The following is a 10,573-nucleotide window of genomic DNA, read 5'->3' on the forward strand; positions in this document are numbered from 1 at the left end:
GCAGGCTGATAGGATGAAGCGAGATGTTGTGGCTCCCCGCAAAATCACCTTCGCAACTCCTACTGAACAACAGCCACTCGCAACCCCAAAGGATAACATGAAAAAGGCTGCGGAGATCTTGAAAAAGAAGGACGAGGAGATTGATATCGACTACGTCCGAACGTTGGTTGCCTCAGCAATGAAGCAGCAGAGCAAGGTAGACACTTCGCGCAGGCTGGAATCCAACCCGGATCACTGCATGTCCACCGCGCAGAAGGACGCCTACGACAATCGCCATCACGATGATGAATCGCGCACCGGATCCTCGGAGTGCAGGAGGAGAACCAGAGAGCACCCAAATCCAATCCCTATACCGTCAAAGACACCTCCGTCAGATCCAAAAAAAGGGAAAGGACGCAATGTACTCTGGTAAAAACAAGTACCGGAACCCGTCACCTCCACCCAGGGGATACCCGCGTCCTCCGCTCCCCCGCCGTCGTAGTCCAGCCGGAAACACCAGACCACACGGGCCAGGAGGAATCAATATCCGCGACAACGTGGTACCTGAGAGGAATAGGAGCAGGGAGCGCACACCGGAACCTCGCCGTAGCCGGAACAACGATCATGAGCCCGAGCCAAGGAGGAGCCAGAACAATGACCGCGAGCCGGAACCCCGCCGAAGCCGGAACGACGGCGGCAGCCAGCACCATGGCGAAGGCAGCCACCGAAGCCGGAGTCAGCACCGTGAAGGGCACGGAGAATCAGAAGGCGGAAGCAAAAGGTCAAACCGGCCCCCACGTAGGTCTCCCTCCCCACCGCCTAGCGGTGGAGGCGGAGGTGGAGGCGGAGGCGGTGGCCGTAGATTTCGCTCACGCTCAAAATCTCCTCGCAACGGCCTGCGTGACGCACGGGAACGTCTCAACGAATACAGATCTGACTACATCGGCCCAAAATGCTTTGGCAGGATGATTCGAGAGGAACCAAAGCCAAGGATGAACCTCAAGCTACCTAGAAATCTGAAGCATTACGATGGCACCGAAAGGCCGGATACCTGGATCGAGGATTACTACAATGCTGTGACCTTCGCCGGAGGAACCCCTAATATCGCCTGCCGCATGCTCCAGTTGTACCTTGTAGGTCCAGCCCGGATCTGGCTCAGCGACCTCGAGAAGAACTCCATCTTTTGCTGGTTCGACCTGAAGAACGTCTTCGAAAAGCACTTCAGGGGCACTTACAAAAGACCTGCCACAACAAGCAACCTCCAGGCCTGTATACAGAAGAAGGGTGAAACATCAAGAAACTTTCTCACCCGATGGCTGGCAACCAGGAACGAGTGTGAGAATGTCGATCACACCACAGCCTTTATAGGTGGATTGCAGAGAGGAGGATTGCTGCGGCACAAGCTCATGTGCTTGGCTAACGCAAATAAACTGACTTTGGATGACATGATATCCATTGCTAGTGATCATACTGCCGCCGATGACGACGCAGGCGGAGATCTAGCGGCCACAGCAATTCCCCTGCATCAAAAGAAGAAGAACCGTGACAACGGTAACAGCAGCGGCAGCAAGCGGAAAAATCCCCCTGATGACCAGAAGAGTGGCGGATCCGAGATGGTCGCCATGGCGTTCCAACGCGGAGGTCAAGGAGGTGGAAGAGGACGCGGCCGCGGAGGCGGAGCCGGCAGGGGCCAACAGCGTGATGAAGTCACTGCTGCCAGAACCCGCGCCCCCCAAACCTATGAAGAGTACAGAGACATGCCATGCCTGGCCCACCTGGACCTGGCTACGGGGAAGTCCACTCACACCAATCGCAACTGCAAGTGGGTCAACGATCTCAAATCTGACCCGGAAGCAGGTTACAAGCGAGGCCGGAAGCACCGCCCACGCGGCAAAGGAGGCAAGGGCAAGAACACGGACAAGGAGGAAGACAGTTCCGAGGCAATGGACGAGGATGAAGGCTTGCCGGATCCCAAGGAAGGAACCGCAGCTAAATCTAACCCCTTTGGCAAAAAGAGTGTAGGCGCGTACCTGTTGGAGATATGCCCAAGAGGCAATAATAAAAGTGGTTATTATATATCTTTATGTTTATGATAAATGTTTATATACCATGCTATAATTGTATTAACCGTAACATTGATACATGTGTGATATGTAAACAACAAAGAGTCCCTAGTATGCCTCTTAACTAGCTTGTTGATTAATGGATGATTAGTTTCATAATCATGAACATTGGATGTTATTAATAACAAGGTTATATCATTGTAAGAATGATATAATGGACACACCCAATTAAGCGTAGCATAAGATCACGTCATTAAGTTATTTGCTATAAGCTTTCGATACATAGTTACCTAGTCCTTATGACCATGAGATCATGTAAATCACTTATACCGGAAAGGTACTTTGATTACATCAAACGCCACTGCGTAAATGGGTGGTTATAAAGGTGGGATTAAGTATCCGGAAAGTATGAGTTGAGGCATATGGATCAACAGTGGGATTTGTCCATCCCGATGACGGATAGATATACTCTGGGCCCTCTCGGTGGAATGTCGTCTAATGTCTTGCAAGCATATGAATAAGTTCATAAGAGACCACATACCACGGTACGAGTAAAGAGTACTTGTCAGGAGACGAGGTTGAACAAGGTATAGAGTGATACCGATGATCAAACCTCGGACAAGTAAAATATCGCGTGACAAAGGGAATTGGTATCGTATGTGAATGGTTCATTCGATCACTAAAGTCATCGTTGAATATGTGGGAGCCATTATGGATCTCCAGATCCCGCTATTGGTTATTGGTCGGAGAGAGTACTCAACCATGTCCACATAGTTCGCAAACCGTAGGGTGACACACTTAAGGTTTGATGTTGAAATGGTAGAACTTGAATATGGAATGGAGTTCGAAGTATTGTTCGAAGTCTCGGATGAGATCCCGGACATCACGAGGAGTCCCGGAATGGTCCGGAGAATAAGATTCATATATAGGAAGTCATATTCCAAGTTTGGAAATGATCCGGTGCATTTATGGTAGGTTCTATAAAAGTCCGGAAGAAATCACTTTGGAAGGCGGAGTCCCGAAGGGACTCCACCACCCATGGCCGGCCAACCCTAGGGGTGGAGTCCCAGGTAGACTCCACCTAAGGTGGCCGGCCACCCCCTCCCAAGGGAAAGTGGGAATCCCACCTCTAGTGGGAGTCCTAGCTTGGGTAGGTTTCATGTCATATGGAAGGTTTTGGTTTGGGGTCTTATTCGAAGACTTGTAGACCAACTCTTGGGTGTTCCACCTATATAATGAGGGCCAAGGGGAGGGGGCCGGCCACACCAAAGCCATTGTGGCCGCACCCCCTATAGTGGCCGGCCACCACCCCCTCTCCCAAACCCTAGCCGCCCCCTCTCCTCCACTTCTCCCGCATACGCTTAGCGAAGCTCTGCCCGAGATCTCCATCGCCACCGCCACCACGCCGTCATGCTACCGGATTCAAGGAGGAGCTACTACTTCCGCTTCCCACTGGAACGGGGAGAAGGACGTCGTCTTCATCAACACCGAACGTGTGACCGAGTACGGAGGTGCTGCCCGATTGTGGCGCCGTGATCAAGATCTTCTACGCGCTTTTGCAAGCGGCAAGTGAACATCTACCGCAGCAACAAGAGCCTCATCTTGTAGGCTTTGGAACTCTTCAAGGGTGAGTCTTGATCTTCCCCTCGTTGCTCCCATCTTCTAGATTGCATCTTGGCTTGGATTGCGTTCTCGTGGTAGGAAATTTTTTGTTTTCTATGCAACGTTATCCTACAGTGGTATCAGAGCCGTGTCTATGCATAGATGGTTGCACGAGTAGAACACAATGGTTTGTGGGCGTTGATGCTTATGTTGTCTTTAGTTTGAGTACTTTGCATCTTTGTGGCATAGTGGGATGAAGCGGCTCGGGCTAACTTTACATGACCGCGTTCATGAGATTTGCTCCACGCTCGACATGCAACTTGTATTGCATAAGTGGCTTTGCGGGTGTCTGTCTCTCCTACTATAGTGAAGATTCAATTTACTCTTCTATTGACAACACTAGTATCACCGTTGTGGTTCATGTTCGTAGGTAGATTAGATCTTACTCGAAAACCCTAAACCACGTAAAATATGCAAACCAAATTAGAGACGTCTAACTTGTTTTTGCAGGGTTTGGTGATGTGATATGTCCATGATGTGATGATGAATATGTATGAGATGATCATTATTGTATTGTGGCAACCGGCAGGAGCCTTATGGTTGTTTTTAATTTCATGTTGAGTAGTATTTCAAAGTAATTGTAATAGTTGCTACATGAGGTGAACAACCATGAAGACGGCGTCATGAACCTTGACGCTACGCCGACGATGATGGAGATCATGCCCGTTGATGATGGAGATCATGTCCGTGCTTTGGAGATGAAGATCGAAGGCGCAAAGAATAAAGGGCCATATCATATCACATTCTCGGAATTGGACGAAATCAACGCCCAGGTTCCTATTTTGCCCGGAAGCATCCAGAACACCCGAGAGCCACCAGGGAGGGGGCACAGGCCCACCAAACCCTAGGCCGGCGCGGCCAGGGGGGGCCCATGCCACCCTATGGTGTGGGCACCCCTTCGACCCTCTGGCGCTGCCTCTTCGCCTATTTAAAAGCCTCCGTCGCGAAAACCCTGATACGTTCGACGAAACCCACAGAAACCTTCCAGAGCCGCCGCCATCGCGAAGCCAAGATCTGGGGGACAGGAGTCTCTGTTCCGGCACGCCGCCGGAACGGGGAAGTGCCCCCGGAAGGCTTCTCCATCGACACCGCTGCCATCTCCACCGCCATCTCCATCAACGCTGCTGTCTCCCATGAGGAGGGAGTAGTTCTCCATCGAGGCTCGGGGCTGTACCGGTAGCTATGTGGTTCATCTCTCTCCTATGTACTTCAATACAATAATCTCATGAGCTGCCTTACATGATTGAGATTCATATGATGATGCTTGTAATCTAGATGTCGTTATGCTAGTCAAGTGAATTTTACTTATGTGATCTCCGGAGACTCCTTGTCCCACGTGTGTAAAGGTGACAGTGTGTGCACCGTGTGGGTCTCTTAGGCTATATTTCACAGAATACTTATTCACTGTTATGAATGGCATAGTGAAGTGCTTATTTATATCTCTTTATGATTGCAATGTGTTTTGTATCACAATATATCTATGTGCTACTCTAGTGATGTTATTAAAGTAGTTTTATTCCTCCTGCACGGTGTAATGGTGACAGTGTGTGCATCCGTGTTAGTACTTGGTCTATGCTATGATTGTGATCTCTTGTAGATTACGAAGTTAACTATTGCTATGATGGTATTGATGTGATCTATGCCTCCTTTCTTAGCATGAAGGTGACAGTGTGCATGCTACGTTAGTACTTGGTTTAGTTGTGTTGATCTATCTTACACTCTAAGGTTATTTAAATATGAACATTGAATTGTGGAGCTTGTTAACTCCGGCATTGAGGGTTCGTGTAATCCTACGCAATGTGTTCATCATCCAACAAGAGAGTGTAGAGTATGCATTTATCTATTCTGTTATGTGATCAATGTTGAGAGTGTCCACTAGTGAAAGTATAATCCCTAGGCCTTGTTCCTAAATACCGCTATCACTGCTTGTTTACTGTTTTACTGCGTTACTACTGCTGCGTTACTACTGCTTGTTTACTGTCCTGGGCAAAGCACTTTTCTGGCACCGTTGCTACTACTTATTCATACCACCTGTATTTCACTATCTCTTCGCCGAACTAGTGCACCTATTAGGTGTGTTGGGGACACAAGAGACTTCTTGCTTTGTGGTTGCAGGGTTGCATGAGAGGGATATCTTTGACCTCTTCCTCCCTGAGTTCGATAAACCTTGGGTGATCCACTTAAGGGAAAACTTGCTGCTGTTCTACAAACCTCTGCTCTTGGAGGCCCAACACTGTCTACAGGAAAAGGAGGGGGCGTAGACATCAAGCTATTTTCTGGCGCCGTTGCCGGGGAGGAAAGGTAAAAGGTACTCACACTCCGGATCTCGGCTACTAAGCTATTTTCCGGCGCATTGTAAGTACTCGAAGCTATTTCCTTTAGATCCTGCAATTGCATCTTTTTGTTTCTTGTTTACACTAGTTTGGCATAATGGACAAGAATGAGCTTCTTATGCTATTTCCTGATTTAAAACATGGATTGTTTGATGCGAAAATTAAAAAACCCATGGAACATATTAATATGAACACTTTGAACACCATTGTTGCTAATGATATGGAAAATTCTAAGCTTGGGGAAGCTGGTTTTGATGAGCATGATCTTTTTAGTCCCCCAAGAATTGAGGAGAAAATTTTCTTTGATGATACTTTGCCTCCTATTTATGATGATTATAATGATAGTAGTCTTTTGGTACCACCTGTTATGGAGGATAAATTTGATTATGATTACAATATGCCTCCTATATTTGATGATAGCTACTTTGTTGAATTTGCTCCCACTATTACTAATAAAATTGATTATGCTTATGTGGAGAATAATAATTTTATGCATGAGACTCATGATAAGAATGCTTTATGTGATAGTTATATTGTTGAGTTTGCTCATGTTGCTACTGAAAGTTATTATGAGAGAGGAAAATATGGTTGTAGAAATTTTCGTGTTACTAAAATGCCTCTCTATGTGCTGAAATTTTTCAAGCTATACTTGTTTTATCTTCCTATGCTTGTTACTTTGCTCTTCATGAACTTGTTTATTTACAAGATTCCTATGCATAGGAAGCATGTTAGACTTAAAAGTGTTTTGAATTTGCCTCTTGATGCTCTCTTTCGCTTCAACTACTATTTCTTATGAGTGCATCATTAAAACTGCTGAGCCCATCTTAATGGCTATAAAGAAAGAACTTCTTGGGAGATAACCCATGTGTTATTTTGCTACAGTACTTTGTTTTATATTTGTGTCTTGGAAGTTTTTTACTACTGTAGCAACCTCTCCTTATCTTAGTTTTGTGTTTTGTTGTGCCAAGTGAAGCCTCTAATCGAAGGTTGATACTAGATTTGGATTTCTGCGCAGAAACAGATTTCTATCTGTCACGAATCTGGGCTGTTTTCTCTGTAGAAAAATCAGAAAAATATGCCAATTTACGTGCGTGTTCCTCAGATATGTACGCAACTTTCATTAGTTTTGAGTTTTCTGATCTGAGCAACGGAAGTATTTATTAAAAATTCGTCTTTACGGACTGTTCTGTTTTGACAGATTCTGCCTTTTATTTCGCATTGCTTCTTTTGCTGTGTTGGGTGGATTTCTTTGTTCCATTACCTTCCAGTAGCTTTGAGCAATGTCCAGAAGTGTTAAGAATGATTGTGTCACCTCTGAACATATGAGTTTTTGATTATGTACTAACCCCTCTAATGAAGATTATGAGAAGTTTGGTGTGAAGGAAGTTTTCAAGGGTCAAGAGAGGAGGATGATATACTATGATCAAGAAGAGTGAAAGCTCTAAGCTTGGAGATGCCCCGGTGGTTCACCCCTGCATATATCAAGAAGACTCAAGCGTCTAAGCTTGGGGATGCCCAAGGCATCCCCTTCTTCATCGACAAATTATCAGGTTCCTTCTCTTGAAACTATATTTTTATTCGGTCACATCTTATGTGCTTTGCTTGGAGCGTCTGTATGTTTCTTATTTTTGTTTGTGTTTGAATAAATTGGATTACATCATGCTTGTGTGGGAGAGAGACACGCTCCGCTGTTGCATATGAACACATGTGTTCTTAGCTTTTAATATTCATGGCGAAGTTTCTTCTTCGATAAATTGTTATATGGTTGGAATTGGAAAATGATACATGTAGTAATTGCTATTAATGTCTTGGGTAATGTGATACTTGGCAATTGTTGTGCTCATGTTTAAGCTCTTGCATCATATACTTTGCACCCATTAATGAAGAAATACATAGAGCATGCTAAAATTTGGTTTGCATATCTGGTTTCTCTAAGGTCTAGATAATATCTAGTATTGAGTTTGAACAACAAGGAAGACGGTGTAGAGTCTTATAATGTTTTCAATATGTCTTTTATGTGATTTTTGCTGCACCGGTTCATCCTTGTGTTTGTTTCAAATAAGCCTTGCTAGCCTAAACCTTGTATCGAGAGGGAATACTTCTCATGCATCCAAAATACTTGAGCCAACCACTATGCCATTTGTGTCCACCATACCTACCTACTACATGGTATTTTCCGCCATTCCAAAGTAAATTGCTTGAGTGCTACCTTTAAAATTCCATCATTCACCTTTGCAATATATAGCTCATGGGACAAATAGCTTAAAAACTATTGTGGTATTGAATATGTAATTATGCACTTTATCTCTTATTAAGTTGCTTGTTGTGCGATAACCATGTTCACTGGGGACGCCATCAACTACTCTTTGTTGAATTTCATGTGAGTTTCTATGCATGTTCGTCTTGTCTGAAGTAAGAGAGATCTACCACCTTATGGTTAAGCATGCATATTGTTAGAGAAGAACATTGGGCCGCTAACTAAAGCCATGATCCATGGTGGAAGTTTCAGTTTTGGACATATATCCTCAATCTCATATGAGAAAATTATTAATTGTTGTTACATGCTTATGCATAAAAGAGGAGTCCATTATCTGTTGTCTATGTTGTCCCGGTATGGATGTCTAAGTTGAGAATAATCAATAGCGAGAAATCCAATGCGAGCTTTCTCCTTAGACCTTTGTACAAAGCGGCATAGAGGTACCCCTTTGTGACACTTGGTTAAAACATGTGCATTGTGATGATCCGGTAGTCCAAGCTAATTAGGACAAGGTGCGGGCACTATTAGTACACTATGCATGAGGCTTGCAACTTGTAAGATATAATTTACATGATACATATGCTTTATTACTACCGTTGACAAAATTGTTTCATGTTTTCAAAATCAAAGCTCTAGCACAAATATAGAAATCGATGCTTTTCCTCTATGGAGGACCATTCTTTTACTTTCAATGTTGAGTCAGTTCACCTATTTCTCTCCACCTCAAGAAGCAAACACTTGTGTGAACTGTGCATTGATTCCTACATATTTGCTTATTGCACTTATTATATTACTCTATGTTGACAATATCCATGAGATATACATGTTACAAGTTGAAAGCAACCGCTGAAACTTAATCTTCCTTTGTGTTGCTTCAATACCTTTACTTTGAATTATTGCTTTATGAGTTAACTCTTATGCAAGACTTATTGATGCTTGTCTTGAAGTGCTATTCATGAAAAGTCTTTGCTATATGATTCACTTGTTTACTCATGTCATATACATTGTTTTGATCGCTGCATTCACTACATATGCTTTACAAATAGTATGATCAAGGTTATGATGGCATGTCACTCCAGAAATTATCTGTGTTATCGTTTTACCTGCTCGGGACGAGCAGAACTAAGCTTGGGGATGCTGATACGTCTCCGACGTATCGATAATTTCTTATGTTCCATGCCACATTATTGATGTTATCTACATGTTTTATGCACACTTTATGTCATATTCGTGCATTTTCTGGAACTAACCTATTAACAAGATGCCGAAGTGCCAGTTCCTGTTTTCTGCTGTTTTTGGTTTCAGAAATCCTAGTAACGAAATATTCTCGGAATTGGACGAAATCAACGCCCAGGTTCCTATTTTGCCCGGAAGCATCCAGAACACCCGAGAGCCACCAGGGAGGGGGCACAGGCCCACCAAACCCTAGGCCGGCGCGGCCAGGGGGGCCCGCGCCACCCTATGGTGTGGGCACCCCTTCGACCCTCTGGCGCCGCCTCTTCGCCTATTTAAAAGCCTCCGTCGCGAAAACCCTGATACGTTCGACGAAACCCACAGAAACCTTCCAGAGCCGCCGCCATCGCGAAGCCAAGATCTGGGGGACAGGAGTCTCTGTTCCGGCACGCCGCCGGAACGGGGAAGTGCCCCCGGAAGGCTTCTCCATCGACACCGCTGCCATCTCCACCGCCATCTCCATCAACGCTGCTGTCTCCCATGAGGAGGGAGTAGTTCTCCATCGAGGCTCGGGGTTGTACCGGTAGCTATGTGGTTCATCTCTCTCCTATGTACTTCAATACAATAATCTCATGAGCTGCCTTACATGATTGAGATTCATATGATGATGCTTGTAATCTAGATGTCGTTATGCTAGTCAAGTGAATTTTACTTATGTGATCTCCGGAGACTCCTTGTCCCACGTGTGTAAAGGTGACAGTGTGTGCACCGTGTGGGTCTCTTAGGCTGTATTTCACAGAATACTTATTCACTGTTATGAATGGCATAGTGAAGTGCTTATTTATATCTCTTTATGATTGCAATGTGTTTTGTATCACAATATATCTATGTGCTACTCTAGTGATGTTATTAAAGTAGTTTTATTCCTCCTGCACGGTGTAATGGTGACAGTGTGTGCATCCGTGTTAGTACTTGGTCTATGCTATGATTGTGATCTCTTGTAGATTACGAAGTTAACTATTGCTATGATGGTATTGATGTGATCTATGCCTCCTTTCTTAGCATGAAGGTGACAGTGTGCATGCTACGTTAGTACTTGGTTTAGT

Source organism: Lolium perenne, chromosome 5 (genome assembly GCF_019359855.2).
Source record: "Lolium perenne isolate Kyuss_39 chromosome 5, Kyuss_2.0, whole genome shotgun sequence".
NCBI classification, from domain to species: Eukaryota; Viridiplantae; Streptophyta; class Magnoliopsida; order Poales; family Poaceae; genus Lolium; species Lolium perenne.